We start from the raw sequence: 21,729 nt of genomic DNA on the forward strand, positions 1-21,729 counted from the left end.
GGTAAATGGTAGAACAGTCTACATCTGTATAGACTGGACATGGTTTGCCAGTTCACTGTTCGAATCATGAATTGTGTGTCATTTGTTGACCGTGGTAGTGTCTGCGGATTTGGGAGGCTGAATTGATGCCGTGTGATGTCCTTCTGCATTACATGACACGTGCAGTTCTGGTATGTGTGCTGACATGTCAATTGCATGTCCCATCAGTGAATGTGTATGCCACTTGTATACATCAATGTGTCCGCTGACAGCATGGACAGGACTAGGAGGGGTGGGGGCTTTGCCAGCAAAAGCCATATATCCAAGGTTTGCAGCTCATAGTGTAGGAATTAACAATGTCTGATACTTGCGTGTCCTGCCATTTAGTGTTTATGTGCACTTTGATGATCATGTGCATTTGTGTCTCGAGGCACATGACTCAAAATGTCTTTATCTGTTCATGTGCAGGAAAGGATGCACCAGATGATGATGAGGAGGAGGAGGATGAGGATGAAGAAGAGTTTGTGGTACGTCAGAGCACCAGTGGGGGCATGGTGTTGTAAACCATGCAAACCCACTGGTGCTATATACCATCATCATTTGTGCTACGACCTCTTCAGACTCTTCAGACTCAGCTGATTTGGATGATAAACCACATGTGTATGCCTCAAAGGTGTGTGCCCCGACAAGCAGATCAAATAGGAGCATTGAGACTGCAGTGGTGCAGCTGGATTCACATAGCAAGTCAGTGGTGGGCCACTGTCTATGCTGGTTACGTCTGTATGGGAGAGTTGCAGACTTGCAGCCAATAACAGGGGCACCACAGCAACTGGCATGGTCCCTTGCATCGGGCCACCTGTGCAGGCTGGAGAGAAAGTGTGGGAGCACCATATGTTGAGTGCCACCATCAGACATGACAATGTGTTGGACAACATTTATGAGGGCATGGATAAGATGGCCAAGACCATGACCCTAACAGCGGCCCAGATAGAGCAACAGTTGCCGGTCAGCAGTCCTCATTTTGCACCCACAGACTGTGCATGGAGGCCAAAATGAAGGGCCAATGGGCTGATCGTAGGTGTCTGCAGGAGACCCTGCATGAAGATGCTCAGGAACACAGAGAGACCCCGAGGCATGAGATGGAGGCCTTGAGGACTGTAATCCATGCATAGCTCTGAGCCACAAGGACACTGCTCTTCGGGGAGATGGATTCTTGAGGCAGACACTGTTCAAGCTACTCAACGTATCACAAGTGAGTGTGCATACAGTATCTGCATCCATTCATGAGGAAGTACATGGAGACCTCAACACCCTTGCTGTGCTGGTGCATTGAACCATGTCACAGCTGGCCATGGCCAATGAAGACCAGGCCTTGGCACTGCGTGGCATGGAGTCACCACCACAACCACCTGCAGATCAACTGTAGGATGGGTGGCCCAGAACAGCCAAGCCTCCTGAAACGCTGTTGCAGTGAGTTCCATTCCTACGATCCCATGGAAGAGATTATAATTCTTTTTGTCCATTCATGTGGATATTGACATGCGCCCTCCCCTTCCCCCTCCAGAGTGGACCCCACCCCCCCCAATCATCCAGGATAGAGATTTCTTTGAGATGTGATGTTGCCCTCTCAAAGGTATGATGAGTGCAATAGTGAACATGCAGACATTCATAGTGATGTCAACTGCTGCGGTTGCCTTGAAGTTGACAGGATGACATGTGCCGGTAACAATGGGTTGACGGAATCTTGACACTTATGTGCTGTATGCATTATTAGTGACTATTGATGATGAAATGCAATGTGAACTGTTGTTGGAGTGATCCTGATTCATTCAGTGACTGCACTCCATGGAAGGTCCACCCTGCACCTTTTCACGTCCCTAGTCCCCATGCCCTCTGCCAGGCACTGGCCCTCCTTTTATGAATTTGGAGGTACAGTTTCCGGTAGAGGTGATGAGGGACTCACATCATGCCAGCTCTGTTATAAATGACATATCATAAATAATAATAATAATAATAATAATAATAATAATAATAATAATAATAATAATAATAAAAATAATAATAATAATAATAATAATACAATCTGTATTAATGGTCACCATGGTATTTGCATGCATGACACATTTTTGCTAGCTGGGGGTGTAATCCTTGAGTCAATGTAAATGTCATTGCATATGTGTGTATATGCAGTTACATTTCAATGGGGGTGCATTATTTTGGGGATGCACAGTCACAATTGACGCAATGAATGGAATTGATTGAGCAGCACTTATCACACTTTACCCATTGGCAGTATTTCCATCATTTTGGATGTCCATACTAATTGACAGCATGCATTTGCTGTGCATCTGCACTCTGTGTATTTTGGTTCTCTAACACTTGCCTCACTGACAGTGATGTTGTCTCCTTACTACCACCTTTCTACTCCCTCTGCTCCATGTTTCTTATGGTGGCCTGCAGTTGTACTCCCTGTCCACAATACTCTTTGACCTGTGCCACTGCCCTTATCCACTCACACAACCTGAACTGCTCTGCCCCTATTCCACATGTAGCACACACGTCCATTGTCAGGCCTACTCCTCCACAGCTGTGCCACTTCATGATATAGCCTCAGGTGACACAGTTCGGGACATTTGTGTTTGTTGACTCCAAAGGACAGGTTTATCACACTTGCTGCGGTTGTACAGCTATATGCGTGTGTACCCCTAATGGACCTATCCTGTGTTACCCAATTAGTTCACTTGCTGTACATTGTTTGATTCTGTATGTTTTCTACAAAGGACGTATTGCATGATTATGTGTTTGCATTACTTGTTCATCTCATTCGGCACTGTGAGTGACTGCACAGTGTTTGTGCACATTGTGGGCCCATGAATGTTTTGCATCATCCCCTCCCCACAGCTTGTCTTCATCTGTTGTCCCTGTGAGAGTTGCCAGTGCACCCCGGGATCCATGCACACTTACTGGGACTGTCTCACCTATGGTGGGTGGTCTTTTGGAGGGTGAGTGAACAGATGCATGTTGTCCTGAGGTCCATTTACGGTGGTGTACAACAGAGTGAGTTGTTGGTTGGTGCAGGGTATGGGTATGTGCTTGTGGGCACTTCATTGCGGGAATGTTGTGTACATGGGTCTCTTTCTGCTTTGCATGCCATGGCCGGTGGTGCATGTTGTTTGTTTGATGTAGTACTGCTGATTGACCGTTCACAGGTGGCCATTCTCTGCCAGTCCACCCTTCTCCATCACCCACTTTTGTCCTTCATCGACCACTACATGTATTACTTTTCCATATATGTATGTTCCAGGCTCTCTGACCATGATGCTTCTTGCACAAGTGTCCATGTCACTGTCTTCCTCTCTTGGACAACTTCACTCTGCTCTAACCCATTGTGATGTCAATCATATCCATCCTCATCTCCCCTCTAGCCAGTCTCCTCCTTGCACCGTTTTTCACCTATCCCTCTCTCTCTCTCGCTCTCTCTCTGTCTCTCTCTCTCTCTCTCTCTCTTTCTCTCTCTCTCTCTCTCTCTCTCCTGCTCTCTGTCTCTCCACTCCACTACTAGGCAATTGTCACTCGATGTCCTGTGTCCTTCTTGCACTCAGTCGTCCTTCGACACTGGGTGGTCTATGCCTATTTCCTTGTTCCATACTGGAGTTGAGTTATCATGGCTGTCCAGTATCTTTATTTTGATGCAATGCATGTCTTTGCGAGTTCCAAATGTTTTTTCAGCTGGGATGCAGTGAATGCGAGCCAAGTGGGTACTATGTGCAGTTAAGTGAAGGGCACTCAGGGTGGAACTGTGTTGTCATTTGTGGCAGGGAGTCTGGCACTGTGTCGGGTTGTGTTTCTTTAACTTGCATTAAGGTGAGCGGGTCCATCTTCATTGGTGCATGTGACACATGGTTATTGTTAGGGAGAATTCTCCAGAATAGCTAATTTCCCTTACCTTCTGAGTCCCTCAGCAGCTTTGCTGGATTTCTAGTATTTTATTTTTCACCTGGTAAGAGTGTGAGCCTTTTTTCCCACTCTTACATGTGTCTTGCTGTGTGTTTAACATTTTTGTGTTCATAGACTGTGGAGCCTCACCTACTGCACAGGCATCATCTTTTTACTGTCAGTCACACAGCACCTTTAGTACAGTGACACAGGGTTGTCTTTTTCAGACTTCCCACTTTAGCTCCAATTTCTGGGACTGACTACTGTCTCCCAGAACATGTAAAGTTGCCATTGACTTTATTAGTCTTTTTAAATTCACAGACCCAGTACAAACTATCTTACATAGAGTACTGGACAAGGTTAATAGTTATCCCGTTTTGTCTGTCTCTCATGCAACATTATTGTGTTCCACTTTCTTTAAGATTTGGCTGGTGGCAGTGGTAGCTACCATATTTTTCCTACCAGGGTCTATGAAAATAGCATTGGTACTGTTTTAGGCAATGTTAGTAGCCTCGACTTTTAATCCACTGGACCCCATTCACTTTTATTTGGTTCCGGCTGGGTTTATTTGCCAATTCTTTTTGTAAAGGTCTTTCTCGTGTTTTGGTTCCTTTGTTTGCCGTCCTTTGGCAGGCTTCTACACAGAAGCCCTCCTTAGGCACCTGAGAGTCTAGGTTAACAGGATGTGAGGGAGGGGTTTTAGGCACCCTGCACAGGGCCTCCTTGGAGACCCAAGTAACACTCTTGGTTGATTGGCTAGGTGACTGTCCTGCCAGAACAGCCACCCTGCTGTGTGATTGGCAGCCAGGCTGTGTGAAAGGGGGAAAACTGCATAAAAAGCAGGTCTCTGGGACTTGGAATGCAGGGTCGCCACTGGCTCGAGATAACCGAAGAGAAGCTGAAGGAAGAGGACTGCTGCAACTACTGAACCTCCCGGTGAAGCCCTGCTGCGGGTCTGAATCTCTTAAACTTCAACGATAGAGAAGATCTGCAAGGAATCTTCTTCCCTTGAGCTGGTGGGACAAACCAGTTCACCAAACACCAAGCAATGCCTCCCTACCCTAGTCGAATTTGCTGTGCACCGCTGTAGTGAACCGGATAGCCAGGAGGACTGGACCCTGTTTGGGTTTTAAGGAGCATACCTTTCATTTGTTGCTTTGCTCTGCTACTTGATTCTTCCCTGGGCAGTGCAGGACCCTCCAGTCTTCCTCTTTCATGTCAGTTCGACAGTTGCTTTAGGAACCATGAGCCTGCAGGTTCTGCCAGGAACTTCTGCCTCAGCTACAGCATTCTTCTTCTTCTAAAGGTCATGTTCAAACCCGGTTGTTTGTTCTGTCTGACCACGGTGAAAGTGTTTTAAATCTTATGCCAATCCAAGGGGTTGTCCTTCTCTACTCTTTTAAGTAACTTTTCTTCCGACCAACTTCGTTTCAAACTCTTGGCAAAGACTTAACCGCAAACTACTCTGAACTGTGTGATCCTCTGCGAAGACTCTGAACCATTAACACTGGCCCAAGCCTATTGATTTGAATCCTCATTGTAGTAAGCCTTTTCTAGATTGCTCTGCCTACATACATGTTGGTGCTGCTTAATTATGTATAATCTTGTCTTTCCCTCCCTTTTTAATTGCTGGAGTGCCATTTTGCTCACCCTTCATTTTGAGCTTAACTTGTCCAGAATTGATTGGGTGTTGTGTAGTATATTAAGATTGTGATTTTTGTTTTTTCTGATGCTTTACTTAGTGAACTGTTTTACAAATGATTGTGTAAATAAATGTATATTCTTTTACTCAGAAACCTTGAGTCAGTGTTTGTTTGAACCATAGAAATTGCTGTCCTTTGTGTAACTTCTGATACTGATCACTTTACTCTTGAGATTCATCTGGCTGCTCAGCCATCACTAACACTTTACTGTGTAGTACAGGGTTGTAGCAAAGGTGAATTTGTACTTTCACTTGTAGTCTAAATTGTGTGTGGTGTTCCCAAAGGGTACTGCATATAATTCTGCCTCTTTGTTTTTGCTTTGTCACCCCGAGTGGGACGGGTATGTCCAGACGTGGGTCCCGTGCCTGCTGGGCCTAGAGATCCAAGCTACTCCTCACTGATGAGGCCCAACAAGGCCGAAACATGTTTGGGGATGCTTGTGGTCTCATGCAGAAGGGATGTGACCTAGCAGTTCGGGATGGACTGCCCCTTTTGGGGTGGGACCAAGCCTGATTTGCATATGGTCTTTCCCCTTCTGTAATGGCTTGGCAGGCGAGGAACGATGGTCTGGAGGGTGCCCAGAGCAATGCCAGTGGTTAAGATTCATTCTAAACCTTCCAGCCATCACCTCTTTGTTTTTGCTTTGTCACCCAGAGTGGGACGGGTATGCCCAGACGTGGGTCCCGTGCCTGCTGGGCCTAGAGATCCAAGCTACTCCTCACTGATGAGGCCCAACAAGGCCGAAACATGTTTGGGGATGCTTGTGGTCTCGTGCAGAAGGGATGTGACCTAGCAGTTCGGGCTGGACTGCCCCTTTTGGTGTGGGACCAAGCCTGATTTGCATATGTTATTTCCCATTCTGTAATGGCTTGTCAGGCGAAGAACGATGGTCTGGAGGGTGCCCAGAGCAATTCCAGTGGTTAAGATTCATTCTAAACCTTCCAGGCATCACCTCTTTGTTTTTGCTTTAACAGTTATGGTAGGCTGGTGTGTCTATGCATGCTGTTTTCTCATGACAATCAGGGTGGCACTGGTTACAACGTCATAGTTGTGAGGGGGCTGTCACTGTATTGCCTTTGTTGGTGAGGAGGGTGGCAGGTCCGGCTGCATGTGTGCTGGGACACATTGTAATGGGAGTGATGGGGAGTGTTTTCTTGCAGTTTTCACATGTGTCTTGATTGCTGCTTGGCATCCCGTTCCATGAGCTTTTACTAGTCATGTCTACACATATTGGCAGCCCGACCTTGGTCCTTCTTCCCCTTCTAGGGGTGCTGTCCTGAGCCAATTCCACACACAGCACAGCATTGCTGGCATTTTTGGGGGTGCCATGTTCACCACAGACTCTAGGCACACACCATTGGCTTGGTGTTGTTGTTTACCATGGTGAAAATGTACCGTGCACGGTACACCAGCAGGTTTTTTGCAGCATGCTGATAGCTGCTCTGTGCATCTTAACGCTCCTTTCCATTCCAAGCACATTGGTCCCCATTCAATTCAGTCACTGTGAAGTCTGCCTTCCCTTGCTCTTTCCTGTTGCCTGCTCCCTTTTGTGTGGTAGAGTCGTTGACCTTGGTTTTTCATTCCTTTCTCATGTCTGCTTGTCTCTTTCATGCCAGTTGCCTCAGGGGACTGCCTTCCAATATGACTGCTACCTCTGTGAACAGCTACATTCTGCTAGATTCTGTCTTCTATGCAATTGGTGATATTTTTCCATCACATCGTCTTGGACTTTAAATCATCGGCTCCCCTGCCAGTGTTCACTGCACTGTCCTACTGCCATGTTAATCAGTGGATGCCATATTGTAGTATTGGGAGCACTTACCAGTTGATCCTGGGTTTCCAACCTCTCAGTGGTGTCTTTTTGGGAGGCCTCTCAGTGTCATACTGACTGTAGCCAGAACAGATTTTCACAGTGTCACATTATCATTAGAAGATGTAAGTGTTACCTAGTCCTTCACTGTGTGGCACTCTGGGGGGCAAGTAGTGTAGGTGTTGTGGATGTGTAAGGTGTCACTGTGTAGGCTGTTCATATTGCATTGGTGTGAGGTGGGTGGATCTGGGTGCATGGGTGCCGGGACACCTGGTGATGGGTGGCTGGTGAGTTCTTGTTTACATTTATTTCATGTCACTCTTTGGGGCACATGTTGCTGTGTAATTGGTTCTATGGATGTGTTGCGTGCCCTGACATTGTATTCTTTTTCTATACAGAGGCATTCTGCAGGGGATGATGGCTGCTGCGATTGAAGGCGACATTACTGTTGTATGCGTGTACAGAACACGGTATCACAGTTGGTTGGTTTTCAGGCCTACAGAGGGGGACATCCCTGGATCCCAGGGTACGGCTGGTGCAGTCTAGGAAGGGATAATGTGTAAGGTGAGATATGCTTCTTTCTTGCAGTGCACTTGCATTTTTCAGAATCTGCGTGACTGTTTTGCTGTGACTGCGTGTTGTGAGCACAGTTGTTGTCATGGAATGGGTTGGCCACTCAACCTGTATATTGTTGTAGAACACACATAGGGGGTCTAGGATAGCCCTCACATGTTTAATCATTTCCATTTTGTACTTTGGCTTCCTACTTGTGGTCACATGTGTGTAGTTTGGTGTCTACGTGCAGAAAAGTTGTCCATGTGACGGTGGTCAGGGACTGGGTTGCTTGTGTTGCATGCTTTGGGTGTACTGCATGGACACTGTTGGTTCCAGTTGCTATGACTCTGTTGGTGATTTGTGCACAGCAATACAGATTAGGGGTGTATGGACCAATTTTGCTCCCTTTCAACTTGGCAAATGCTGACTGGAAATTAAAATATGGAGTAGAAATACTCCCTATTCACAGGATGAAAAAGACATGTGGAAACTTGCGCCGCTGCTTTCACGCTCACAGCGACATGGCTAGGTTTGGGCCAGTAGTGCGTGTGATACCACAGGAAGACAATAATATTTTGATTGCCTGATTGGTAGAAATAAACATGTAGCTTTTGATGGGCATGAATAACTAGGTGCTAAGAAATAAATATTACCAAATTAATGCATGTTTTCTGTTACAACATAACATATTTTTACTTGCTTATGAATTTCTCTCATTTGTGAATTGGACTTACATTTGTGATGTCTCCAAAATCATTTCACTGCCAACTTTGAAAAATAGGGAGTACAATACTCCCACTTACAAATCTTATCTGGGTCATGTTGTTTTATGTCTAATGAATGCACACAATGTGCCTCTCCCTGAGACACATTCTCAGGGTGTTGTTATGGGTACGGAGGATAGCCCCCAATTCATCATTCAATGGCACCTGGGATGTTGCCTCACTATGTGTGATCCATAGGGGCAGGTTTTTATGTGAAGTATGATTGCACCAGCAGGGTGCATGCAGACTTGCCATGTGCCCTTTGGCCAACCAAGGGCAAGGGTGGTGCCTGTGGGTACTGGCTGTGTCCGACATGCATTTCCACTGGTACTCCATGCTATGTGGTGACATTGTGCAGTACACATGCTGCCACTTTGATTTTACATACTACTGGCGGTGCATATAGCAACACTCCACCAGAGTGGTCAAGGGAGCGGAACTGTGACTTCAGCACCCTGAATGTGCACTCCAGCATGGCTCTAGTGCCTACATGTGCTGTTTTGTATCTCATCGTAGCTGGTGTTGTAGGATTCTGGTTTGGTGTCATCATGAATGGTGGCAGCGGGTAGGCACTGTCAACGGAAAATGTGTACATGGTTGTTATTGGCATTTATTGTCAGGGTCTGTTTTTCAGTTTATCACATGCATACATATGCATGACACAGTTTGCACTCTGATGAGCCACGCGGTGACATGTTTTCGATATGCCGCACATGGTGTAGTGGTGGCTGGCGGAAGATGTAGCTATCATGTGTGCTGCCCAGAAAATTGGCATACAATTCCTTTATAATGCCATTAGCATCACACATACCTGCATCTTAATAGAGTGCCAGTGCTCCCGATTCCAGTAGATGTGCTTCGTCAGTTGGGGGGTGGGCTGTATCGCAACATGTGTGCAGTGAATTGCACCTACTACACAGGGAAGTGTGCTACTGCGTAGTGTTCCTGGATGACTATCTGCCTTTCCACCAGTGATCAGGGCATTTGTAGGTATTGTCATGCATGTGCTGTTATGCATGACAATACCTGGTGCATACAGTGAGATTGTGTGGCTTGCGATATCCCACCAACTATTGCTGTATTTCGCTGGAAGGACCCAGTTGCAAAGAAATGGAGTGCAGTCACTGTTACGCTCACCCGACTCCCACGGAGGCGCTGGCCTGGTTCGCGCTGCTGTGACCTCTTCTAAGGTGATGCGCAGGGTTCGGAAGACGGACTGGACCGGGCCCCCAAATCTAGCTTGCCTGGCTCGCAGAAGTATCCTTCTGTAGGCGAAAATAGGGGATTAACTGTCTGCGGGGTAATGCAATCGGCCTCCCACTTTCCCCTCTCACCCTCCTTGAAACCCTTCTGTGATTTCTCGTAGCGTCTCACCTTAGGGTCTGGAAGGACGAGCTCTCCATCCTCCTTCTGATGCAGGGGCGCGTTGGTATCCAGTTACTTCACTGGATTTTCGGATTGGTGAGAACCAAACTTGCTTGGCTTCCAGGTAAGTTTTTTGATAAGAGGTTCGCCTTGTGTCCATGCATTAGTGTACTAATGCTAGTGTCTTTTTCCCCATAGGGGCCGGGGTACGGAATGCCGGTGAACAGGCACCGACCCGAGATGAGAGGTGAAATCCTTGTAGAAATCAGGTAAGTCTTTAATGAGCGTTTTTTGGTAATGTCTTTTCATTCGCTCATTAACGCTGATGTCTCTTTTTCCCCTTAGGGGCCGGGGTCCGGAAATGCCAGGATGCGGCGTGGACCCGAAATGAAGAGGGAATGAATCAACAGGTAAGTCTTAACATGGAGATTTAGCTTTCCTTATTCCCTTCTCTCTCTCACCTTTTGTTCTGGTCTTTTTTCTCCCTAGGGGCTGGGGCGTGACTGCGAATCCGGATGATCGCTGCTGAACATGGAGGCACCCTGTAAAGGTGAGTGGAATGCGGCGCTGCAGCGATCGACGCGATGAGCTTTTAAATTAAAGTCTTCCTTTTCAGGATTGTCGGCGAGATGTCTCCGGGATGCGGATTTAGCAGGTAAGGACTTTTCCTTCTTCTGTTCTCTTCTTCTCTTCCTTTGCAGGTGATCCAGGATGCTGGCAGGCGTGGCAGAAGTCAGGATGCAGGAGCAGACACGGTGAGCGTCCAGCTGCTAGATGCAGAACAACGCGAAGCACGTGTGGCTGTTCGGGTGGGGTTTAAATAGCCTTGGAAGAAGTTCCAGGTATGTATCCTTCCTCCAATCAGGTATGTATCCTTCCCCGACCACGCCCGGATGGTAAATTAGTCCCACAGGTAAAGTAGTTCCTTTCAGGCCTCAAGGAGGCCGGGATCCTGCAGCATGGTCTGCATCAGGTAAGTGCACCCAAGCACTCCCATAATGAGCCTGGCACCTATGGCACCAGGACTGATGTCTTTTATGTGCCTGGCGCCATAGGCGCCAGGACACTGTCCAAAGGGCCCCTATATGGGGTTGCTGGGTCCTTCCTTGGGGACTGGATGTCCGCTTTCGGGGACGCAGGGCTTGAACCGGCTCCCTGGGAGTGGGAATCATGACAGCACTCCCCCCCAAGGCCCCTCCCAAGGTTGTTACCTCCGGGGGTTTTGGTTTGTCTGGGAAGAGTCGGTGGAATTTCCTGACTAATCGAGGTGCATGCACATGGTCGCTGGGTTCCCACGACCTCTCCTGAGGTCCGTACCCCTTCCAATCAATTAGGTAGAACAGTTTTGACCTAAACATTTTTGAGTCTAAAATGTTCTTCACTTCGAATTCGGGCTCCCCATCTATTAGAATAGGTTCTGGAGGTTTGAGTAGTCGGGTTCCGGGTACCACTGGTTTCAGAAGTGACACATGAAAAACAGGGTGAATTTGCATACTAGCTGGTAAATCAAGTTTAACAGCCACTGGGTTAATTATTGCCGTAATAGAATAAGGTCCCAGATATTTTGGGTTAAAAGTTCGAGGCACTTTGAGTGGTAAATGTCTGGTAGCTAACCACACTTGATCCCCAATCTGATACGGAGGTGCTTCACTCCGATGTAGATCAGCATTCTCCTTGTATTTTCTCTTGGCTTGTTGTAAATGCGTAGTTGCCTCTTTGAAGGCTTCGGTAATTGTAGAATGCAGATGTTCTACTGCAGGCATTCCGAGGTTCTGAGGTGAGTCAAGGTTTGAGGTTCGAGGGTGATGCCCAAACAAAGTATAAAAAGGACTGTGGCCAGTTCCAGAGTGTACCGAATTGTTATATGCGTATTCGGCTATCCAAAGAATGTCTTTCCAGTTGCTTTCAGATTGCTGTAACATACACCGTAAGTACTGTTCAAGGGTCTGATTTCTCCTCTCGGTCTGACCATCGGTCTGAGGGTGGTGACTGGTCGATAATCTTACAGCGATCTGCGCCATTTGACAACATTTGCGCCAGAAGTGGGAAATGAATTGGCTTCCCCGGTCAGAGATTAGTATAGATGGGAATCCATGTAGCCGAACAATATTTTCGAGGAATTCTTTGGCTAGGACAGAAGCTGAAGGTAAACCTTTCAAAGGAATAAAGTGGGCCATTTTGGAAAACAAATCCACAATTACCAGAATAGTATTGTACCCCGAACAAGGAGGCAGGTCCGTAATAAAATCCATTGATAGGGTGTGCCAGGGTGCTGGTGGTATGTCTAGAGGTTGAAGGAGACCGGCTGGTCTTTTCTTTTGACTTTTATTTTGGGCGCAAACACCACAGGACATCACAAAAGATTTAACATCTTTTCGCCAAGAGGGCCACCAAAATTGTCGTTTCACCTTTTCCTCTGTCTTGGCAATACCGGGTTGTACCTCTATTAATGTATCATGATAACCGGAAATAACTAGTTCGTGTAATTCCTTATGTGGCAGGAATAAGCGTCCTTGGAAATAAGGTAAACCATTATCTATGGTAAAGTCTGATCCCTTTTTTATCCATTCCTGTAAGGTTGTAGGGTCCAGGAGTTGTTTCACTCTGGCATGAATGTCTTCAAGCGTCTGTAACGAAGTCATGCCTAGAATCCTCTGTTCGGGAATTATTGGTACTGGTTCTGAGTTTGTATCAGATTCTCCCATTCCAATTCGGGATAAGGCGTCTGCTATGCCATTCTTGCAGCCAGGTCGATAGGTAATCACGAAATCAAATTCAGCGAAAAACAAAGCCCATCGGAGCGGCCGTGATGACTGAGCCTTGGCGGTTTTCAAATACTGTAAATTCCGGTGATCAGTGATCACTGTGATGGTATGTCGAGCGCCAAGCAGATAATGCCACCAGGCTTTAAAAGCGGACTTAATGGCTAACAGTTCTTTGTCCGTGATTGCATAATTAACCTCAGGTGCCGAGAATTTTCTGGACCAAAATGCTACGGGATGCAGTTGGTTGGTTTCGGGATCTCTTTGGGACAGGACAGCTCCCATGGCTAGGCTGGATGCGTCAGTCTCGACGACATAAGGGAGATCTGGACGCGGGTGTTTCAATATATGTGCGGAGGTAAACTTAGCTTTTAAATCCTGAAAGGCCTGCTCGGCTTCTTCAGACCATTCAAAACGTTTATTTTTCCTCAAGAGTGCAGTAATGGGTTGTACCACGTGTGAAAATTCCGGGATAAACCTGCGATAGAAATTGGCAAAGCAGAGCATGCTTTGAACCCCTTTTACAGAGCTAGGTGATGGCCATTTGAGGATGGCATCCACTTTTCTTGAGTCCATTCGGACTCCTTTGGGTGTCAGGATGAAACCTAGAAACTCGACTTCTGTGGTATGGAAAACACATTTCTCCAATTTAGCAAATAGTTTGTGTTGGTGCAGTTTTTCAAGTACTGCCCTGACGTGTTTTCTGTGATCAGATTCCGAAGAGGAGTACACCAGAATGTCATCGATATATACGACAACACAAAGATCGATGAGTTCCCGAAGGACATCATTCATGAAGTATTGGAAGGCACCCGGCGCGTTACACAATCCGAAAGGCATCACCTGGTACTCGAATAATCCGTATTTTGTAGAGAAGGCAGTTTTCCATTCGTCGCCTTCTTTAACTCGTACCAGATGATAAGCCCCCCGGAGATCTAACTTGGTGTATATGCAAGCGTCCTTCACCTGGTCAAGGAGTTCAGGGATCAGAGGCAGAGGATAACGGTTTTTAACCGTTATCAGGTTCAATGCGCGGTAATCGATACAGGTTCTAAGGTCGCCTTCTTTTTTGGGCACGAAGAACAAAGCCGAGGATGCCGGGGACTTTGACGGGCGAATAAAACCATTAGCTAGGTATTGATCCAAATATTGTCTCAAATGCAGATTCTCAGGTTCGGTAAGGGCATAAATCCTGCTACAAGGGGGTTGTGCACCGGGCACCAGATCGATTTGGCAATCGTACGATCTGTGAGGAGGTAACGTGTTGGCCTGTTCCTTTTGGAAGACGTCCTGAAAGTCTTGGTATTCCGGAGGTAGTTGCATGGAGGCAGAGGTTACAGATGCTAGATTAATCTTCAGGTTTTCTGGGTAGCAGGTTTGTGTACAATCCGGGAAGGTTATTCTCTTAGCTCGCCAATCAATTCGAGGATTATGTGTCTCTAACCAAGGGATTCCAAGAATAACCTGAAACTGTGGAGCCTTGATTACATCAAACACAACACCCTCCCGATGGCCGTCGGGACCAATAAGAGTCACCTCAGTAGTGGAATGTGTTACCGGTCCAGAGGCAATTTCAGTTCCATCGACTGTGTTGATGACATCTTTGCTAGTTTTAGGACGGAGAGGGAGGTTAATCCTAGAGACCAATTCACGATCCACATAGTTTCCAATAGCCCCACTATCGATGTATGCCTTTATTGCATGCAACCGCTTAGGCTGTTCTGGATCTACGAGAACCATTGGCACAATGAAATGCGAGGTCTGAGAGTTAGTTTTCAAGCTCGGCAAGCGGACCCCTACACTTGTCGGGCGGAGTCGTTTCCCGAAACAGAGTCTTCATGATTTTTATCAGCGGCTCCTACCGCCTTTCGGGGCGGTTTTGCCAGGCAATCTCGTAGAAAGTGTCCAGAATTCCCACAATAAAGACATCATTTTAACTGCCGCCTCCTTTCACGTTCCTTTTGAGTTAAGGGTCCTTTAACCCCTCCAATTTGCATAGGCTCAGAGACATCAACTCCCTTGGGATTAGCATGGGTCTTGACCAACACCCGGGTCTCAAACCTGGACCGATCTGCTTTTCTGTTTTGAAGTCTGTGATCCGATTGGACCACTAAGTCTATATACTCTTTGCATTCTTGGGGTGGATTTACAACTTGGGCCAAGACATCTTTAAGTTCTCCGCGAAGGCCTCGATAAAACAACGTGACTCTTTTATCCTCTGGCCATCCCGTTTCCACAATTAGTCTATTAAAGGTTGCAATATAAAATAGGAGGTCCTGATTGCCCTGTCGCAGGGATAGAAGTTCGTCATCCAGAGCCTGCCCCTGAGAGTGTCGAGCAAATAACCTTTCCATGCTTGCTTGAAACCTTTGAAAATCACGGAGAATCGGGTCATCTTGAGTAACCAGTGGAACTGACCAATCGGCAGCGCAGCCGCTGAGATATGACAATACAAAGGCTACCTTGGTCTGATCATTAGGGAAGGCCCCAGGTCTGCATAGGAAGTGCAAACGACACTGATTCATGAATACGGCGAATCGTTTGGGGTCCCCAGCAAAGCGTTCGGGTGGGGCCAGCGGCATGTTTCCAGGTAGATTAATCTGCACAGGGTTACTGGAAACCACAGGAGCGGGGTTCCCTCCGGAACCGGGTAGAGGAGTTTGCCCAGCTTGACCTTGCAAAAGCTGTCTGGCCAGGTCATCAGTTCTTTCCTTTGATATTATTAATTCCCTCCTGAGGGCATTAGTCTCTTGACGAGTGGCATGTACTTCGGCCCGTAATTCCCCCAGTAATTGGGCCAACTGATCAGTCTCAGAACTTTCCATAGCGCCTCGGTGGGAATTTGTAGGAAGGCTTCGCGTTCTGCTATGCTCACCTGACTCCCACGGAGGCGCTGGCCTGGTTCGCGCTGCTGTGACCTCTTCTAAGGTGATGCGCAGGGTTCGGAAGACGGACTGGACCGGGCCCCCAAATCTGGCTTGCCTGGCTCGCAGAAGTATCCTTCTTTAGGCGAAAATAGGGGATTAACTGTCTGCGGGGTAATGCAATCGGCCTCCCACTTTCCCCTCTCACCCTCCTCGAAACCCTTCTGTGATTTCTCGTAGCGTCTCACCTTAGGCTCTGGAAGGACGAGCTCTCCATCCTGCTTCTGATGCAGGGGCGCGTTGGTATCCAGTTACTTCACTGGATTTTCAGATTGGTGAGAACCAAACTTGCTTGGCTTCCAGGTAAGTTTTTTGATAAGAGGTTCCCCTTGTGTCCATGCATTAATGTACTAATGCTAGTGTCTATTTCCCCATAGGGGCCGGGGTACGGAATGCCGGGGAACAGGCACCGACCCGAGATGAGAGGTGAAATCCTTGTAGAAATCAGGTAAGTCTTTAATGAGCGTTTTTTGGTAATGTCTTTTCATTTGCTCATTAACGCTGATGTCTCTTTTTCCCCTTAGGGGATGGGGTCCGGAAATGCCAGGATGCGGCGCGGACCCAAAATGAAGAGGGAATGAATCAACAGGTAAGTCTTAACATGGAGATTTAGCTTTCCTTATTCCCTTCTCTCTCTCACCTTTTGTTCTGGTCTTTTTTCTCCATAGGCGCTGGGGCGTGACTGCGAATCCGGATGATCGCTGCTGAAAATGGAGGCGCCCTGTAAAGGTGAGTGGAATGCGGCGCTGCAGCGATCGACGCGATGAGCTTTTAAATTAAAGTCTTCCTTTTCAGGATTGTCGGCGAGATGTCTCCGGGATGCGGATTTAGCAGGTAAGGACTTTTCCTTCTTCTGTTCTCTTCTTCTCTTCCTTTGCAGGTGATCCAGGATGCTGGCAGGCGTGGCAGAAGTCAGGATGCAGGAGCAGACACGGTGAGCGTCCAGCTGCTAGATGCAGAACAACGCGAAGCACATGTGGCTGTTCGGGTGGGGTTTAAATAGCCTTGGAAGAAGTTCCAGGTATGTATCCTTCCTCCAATCAGGTATGTATCCTTCCCCGACCACGCCCGGATGGTAAATTAGTCCCACAGGTAAAGTAGTTCCTTTCAGGCCTCAAGGAGGCCGGGATCCTGCAGCATGGTCTGCATCAGGTAAGTGCACCCAAGTACTCCCATAATGAGCCTGGCGACTATGGCGCCAGGACTGATGTGTTTTATGAGCCTGGCGCCATAGGCGCCAGGACACTGTCCAAAGGGCCCCTATATGGGGTTGCTGGGTCCTTCCTTGGGGACTGGATGTCCGCTTTCGGGGACGCAGGGCTTGAACCGGCTCCCCGGGAGCGGGCATCATGACAGTCAGCACTTTTTCTAGGGGGGTAAGGACCTGGGAGCAGATGGTAGGTGATGCTAAGTCATCTTTCCACTCCCTGACAAAGTCTAGGTTTACATGTGGGGTGTGGGGCCTGTACCTAGCATATACCTGGTCATCTGGCATCCCAAACAGCATGGTGCATTGTGTGAAGATCCAGGCCATGGCCATCCTCCTCCTCCTGTGGCGTCCGTGCATGAAAGCTCCTAAGCGCCTACTATTGCCTGGTTCATCGTGGCTGTAGACGCTAGTTTGAAGTGTATTGCGTGCTTTATTCGCATTGGTTGCTATGCACATTGAAGTTTACGCCTGCTATCATGTGGCGGATGGATCACAGGGTTTGCATGTACCTTTTCCCAAAACAAGGTTATGTGTTGTAATGCATGAATACATTAGGGTTTGCGTGGGAATGGATGTGCGATTGCTTAGCTGTGGACTGTCCCTCAACACGCCCACATTTTGCTTTGTTCTTCCTCATTCTGCACGTTCCGCCCGCTATTAAGGTGTCAGTGTAGGCCCAGCCCACAATCTGTAAGGAGTCTCGCACAAGGTGCTGGGCCACTCGCAGAGACGTGCCGGGCATCTGCAAGCTCCACGCAAGTCCAGGAAATGTCCAGCGCATTAGATTCCATGAATCGACTAACAGGGTTTTGCGCGCACAATGACACGCAAAGTCTTGTTTTGCGGTGCAGCTTATTCCATGAATCAGTGTCTTAGTTTAATTTTCATGAATTTCCACAATCTCCTGATGACACTTTGACATTCAAGGCAACAACTCTGCTTACACTCCTTTAACTTGCTAATGTTTGCCAGATGGGAACCCTCAAGCTTTTTTGAAGTTTGTAAAGCTTGCAGTGATTGTTTCCCCTATTCCTGAGCTTTTAAAGTTAAGAGAAGAACGCCACAGACGGGAGCCCTTCATAAGGCATGTGACGCACAGTAAAATATATCGCTTGCTCATCCACAGAGCATTCAAGGAAATTACACTTGACACATAAAAGTCCTACGGTTGGCACGATGAAAAAAATGTAGGCATTTTAGGGGTCACAGTGGAAGAAAACATATCCTAATTGGCCTCCAAAAGCAACGGAAATGATTTCAAGCTCCATATAAAACATTGGCAAACACTTCAATGGAGCTCAGTTGCCCAGGGCGTGTGCTTTTGATCATTTATAAATATTTGCAAAAAGTGAATATACGTGTGAAATATGCATTGACCCGTTTTCTGACCTCGGAATTACCTTTCAGGATACCTTTCATGATAGTAAATAACTGAAATCAAAGCCTCTCCTTACATGAATGATGTTTTAGAACATGCAATGAAAGGTGAGCTAAAATTCCCATGAATAAAATTGGCAGTGAATGGGCCTTTTACGAAGGTAAATATTTCCTATTAATAATGCATTAATGCTTGCTGTCCACCTGGGAGCCTTTATTCTTCACTGCTGAATGGTTCTAAAATCCCCATAACCTGAATCACTGGATTAAGAAACACGTACTCGTGTCTGGAATGCCGATACATACAATGCATGAGCATTAACCATTTGCAGGGCTTTTTTAAGGATATTTTGCAAAGGGAATACAAACTACTGAATGACCCATTTTGCAGTTGCGTATGGTGACTTTATAACTGCTGAACCCATATGCATGCATACAGTTGTTTGCCGATCCCATACCCTCACCCAGAAATAAATTTGGCTCACACATTGTTTGTCAAGTGTTGGCAATAAAAGGCCGTAGGTTTTTATTGTACAGATATGGTTATGGAGATAACAATAATCACATATCATGATAGTAACATACTTTTGGGCACCGGTCTTGAGGGTACCCCTCTGCCCCGTGCCCGCCTTCTCACGTCCCATGACTTGTTGTGGGCACCGTACAGTGCCTTGTACGTCCCATCCTTTGTTCTTCTCCCTTATTTGTAGGGTGGGAGGGTTTTGTGGTAAAGAAGCAAAGGTTTGGAAGGCACTGAGTAAACAGTGCACCTCCTGTGTGTTTGAGTCCCCGTTCAGGGTCCACAAACTGTTTGTGTTTTCTCAGAGCATGCCGCTCTGTATTTATAAGACCCAGGCGAGCCCTGGGTCTTTGATGTGTATAGTAGTGGGGGCTGTTATGTTTCAGCCCCCGGCCGGATAGCCGACTATCTGGCCCCCCGGGGGGGGCAGGTCTTTGAAACTGATCCCTGCCTGCCTGTTGGCTTCCTCAGGTGCTTAGCACCTTGTTGCATGAAGGAAGGGTGAGGTGATTGCTCACACCTCACCCTTCCTCAGCATTGTGTTGCACAGACTGCATGTCTCTTCGGCTTAGGGGAAGGAGAGGAGCAGAGAGGGGGAGAGGTTGTGCTGCCCCTCTCCAGGCCTGCTGATGGTAACAGCAGTTACCCTGCCTCGCTTTGGGAGGCCCTGCAGCATTGCCCATAACTGCTGAACCCATATGCATGCATACAGTTGTTTGCCAATCCCATGCCCTCACCCAGAAATACATTTGGCTCACACATTGTTTGTCAAGTGCTGGCAATAAAAGGCTGTAGGTTTTTATTGCACAAATATGGTTATGGAGATGACAATAATCACATATCACGATAGTAACATACTTTTGGGCACTGGGTCTTGAGGATACCCCCTCTGGCCCGTGCCGCCACACGTGGGCAGGTTGGCGGCTGACCGCGTACCCCCAAAAGTATCTCCTACTGGCAACCCCTGGAGGCTAGGGTTGCTGTAATTTCTCAAAAAAAATGTTCCATGCCCTGTTTAGATAGATGGGTGCCGTCTTTGTGAAAAAGGTCCGGGTCACCCAGTGTAATGGCTGAGTGCTTTATGAAGCCCAGTCCTCTTGCTATACAGAATTTTTCTAGCCCCCTGTTGAGTTTTCTTCTAGAAATATTTACAGATTTGTAGCAGTTGGCCCCTTGCCATTTCTTTCTGGGTAGGATGGCCGAGAAATATATTTCCGTTCCTTTCCAATTGTGTGAAATGCCTGCGAGGGAGGAACACATGCCCTCATATACATTTCTCCTTCCAGTAGATACTAGGTCATTGCCCCCTAGGTGTATAACCAGGAAATCTGGCGGGTCTCTGTATGCGACCAGCTCTGCTAGTGTTTTGTGGATTTCTGCCCATCGTAGGCCTCTGTATCCCCACCATGAAGAAATGGTGTTTCTGAAAGGTGGCCTTTCTTTGGTCTCCTCTACCCATCGGCCAGTCCTGAAGGTAAAAGAGTGGCCTACTACCCATGCTGATTGGAGAGTGGTCCTCCCTTCGCCTGGTGTTTTTGTATGAAGGGGGGGAGAAAGAAAAAATGAGGGCGGCTGGCTATATTAGCTGTTGTCTGATGTATCTTTTGTAACAATCTGACTTCCAACCCCCAATGTTTTTTAGTTGTTGGGAAGCTAAACCTCTTTGCCATGCTGAGGTGCCATGGCACCTATTCTGAAGGAGTGGGTGCCAAAACCTTTGGGGTCCCACCCTGCATTGCTGATTGCTTTCATCAGCACCCCTTTAAATTGATAGCAGCTTAGTTCCGAGGCGTCCTTGTGGATTAAAAACCTCCCCCCAACCTTGGGTTTTAGTGTGTAATAGAGGTTGGTGATATATACCGGGCAATTTACTGCCTCATCAATGCAACAAATGTTGATGGTTCTTTTTGCCCCCGTTTTAGATTATTGGATTTCTATGGTGACGCTCTCCTGTCTGACCCTAACCTCCATGACGCCTAGGCCGTTGTTGGCCTTGGTGCTGGAAGCAATGAGCTCTCCTACGCGGAAGGCCCCGAAGTACGCCAAGAAAAAAGCTGTCTTGAACAAGATCTCGTATGAATGTCAGCATATGGCTTCCAGCTGGTTAGCAATTTGTACCAGTTTGTTGAAATCAGGTGGTGGCGGGTGTCCACCTGGGGGCCCGCTACTCTGCCCCAACCTTTCAAAGTGTAAGAAATGAGAGTGCTTTGGGTGGGGTCTGAATCACCACGTAATTATGAAAAATATGAGATTGCAACTAGGTGTCTTTTAGCCCAATCTCTCTTCAAGCCCTGTTCATGCGCCCATTTTAAAAATATTTCTATGTCTTTAATCGTTATTAACTCTACATGGTTTATGCCTTTGGCTTTAAATACTGTTAGTAAGCACTTACTGTACTGCACTGCGGTGGTGCTAGCCAGCGCTTTCCCTGCCATCTCTGTGAGGAAGCCTAGGGAGTTGTTGGCACCAGTCTTTGAGGTGCCTGGTTCTTGTTGGACACCCTGGCCTTGGCTCTCTGGCACTGGCGTTGATGCCGTTATATTGCTGGTACTTGTTTTTGATGTGCCTGGTTTTTGTTGGGCATCCCGGCCTGGGCTCTCTGGTGCTGGCTTTGATGCCGCTAACTTTGTTTTCCCATTATTTCCCAGCATTCTGCCAGTATTGGCGTCATCTGTTCCCAGGCATGCGGCGCTAGCTCCCGGAATCTTGGCCACTGAAAGCGAGATAAAGCATCTGCAATGTTATTATCCGTCCAAGCGATGTGCTTTGCTTTGACCACAATGTTTTCTTGTAGTGTGATTGCTGTGATGGCTCGTAGCACTTT

Source organism: Ambystoma mexicanum, chromosome 4q (assembly GCF_040938575.1).
Source record: "Ambystoma mexicanum isolate Mex_15411 chromosome 4q, UKY_AmexF1_1, whole genome shotgun sequence".
NCBI lineage: Eukaryota > Metazoa > Chordata > Amphibia > Caudata > Ambystomatidae > Ambystoma > Ambystoma mexicanum.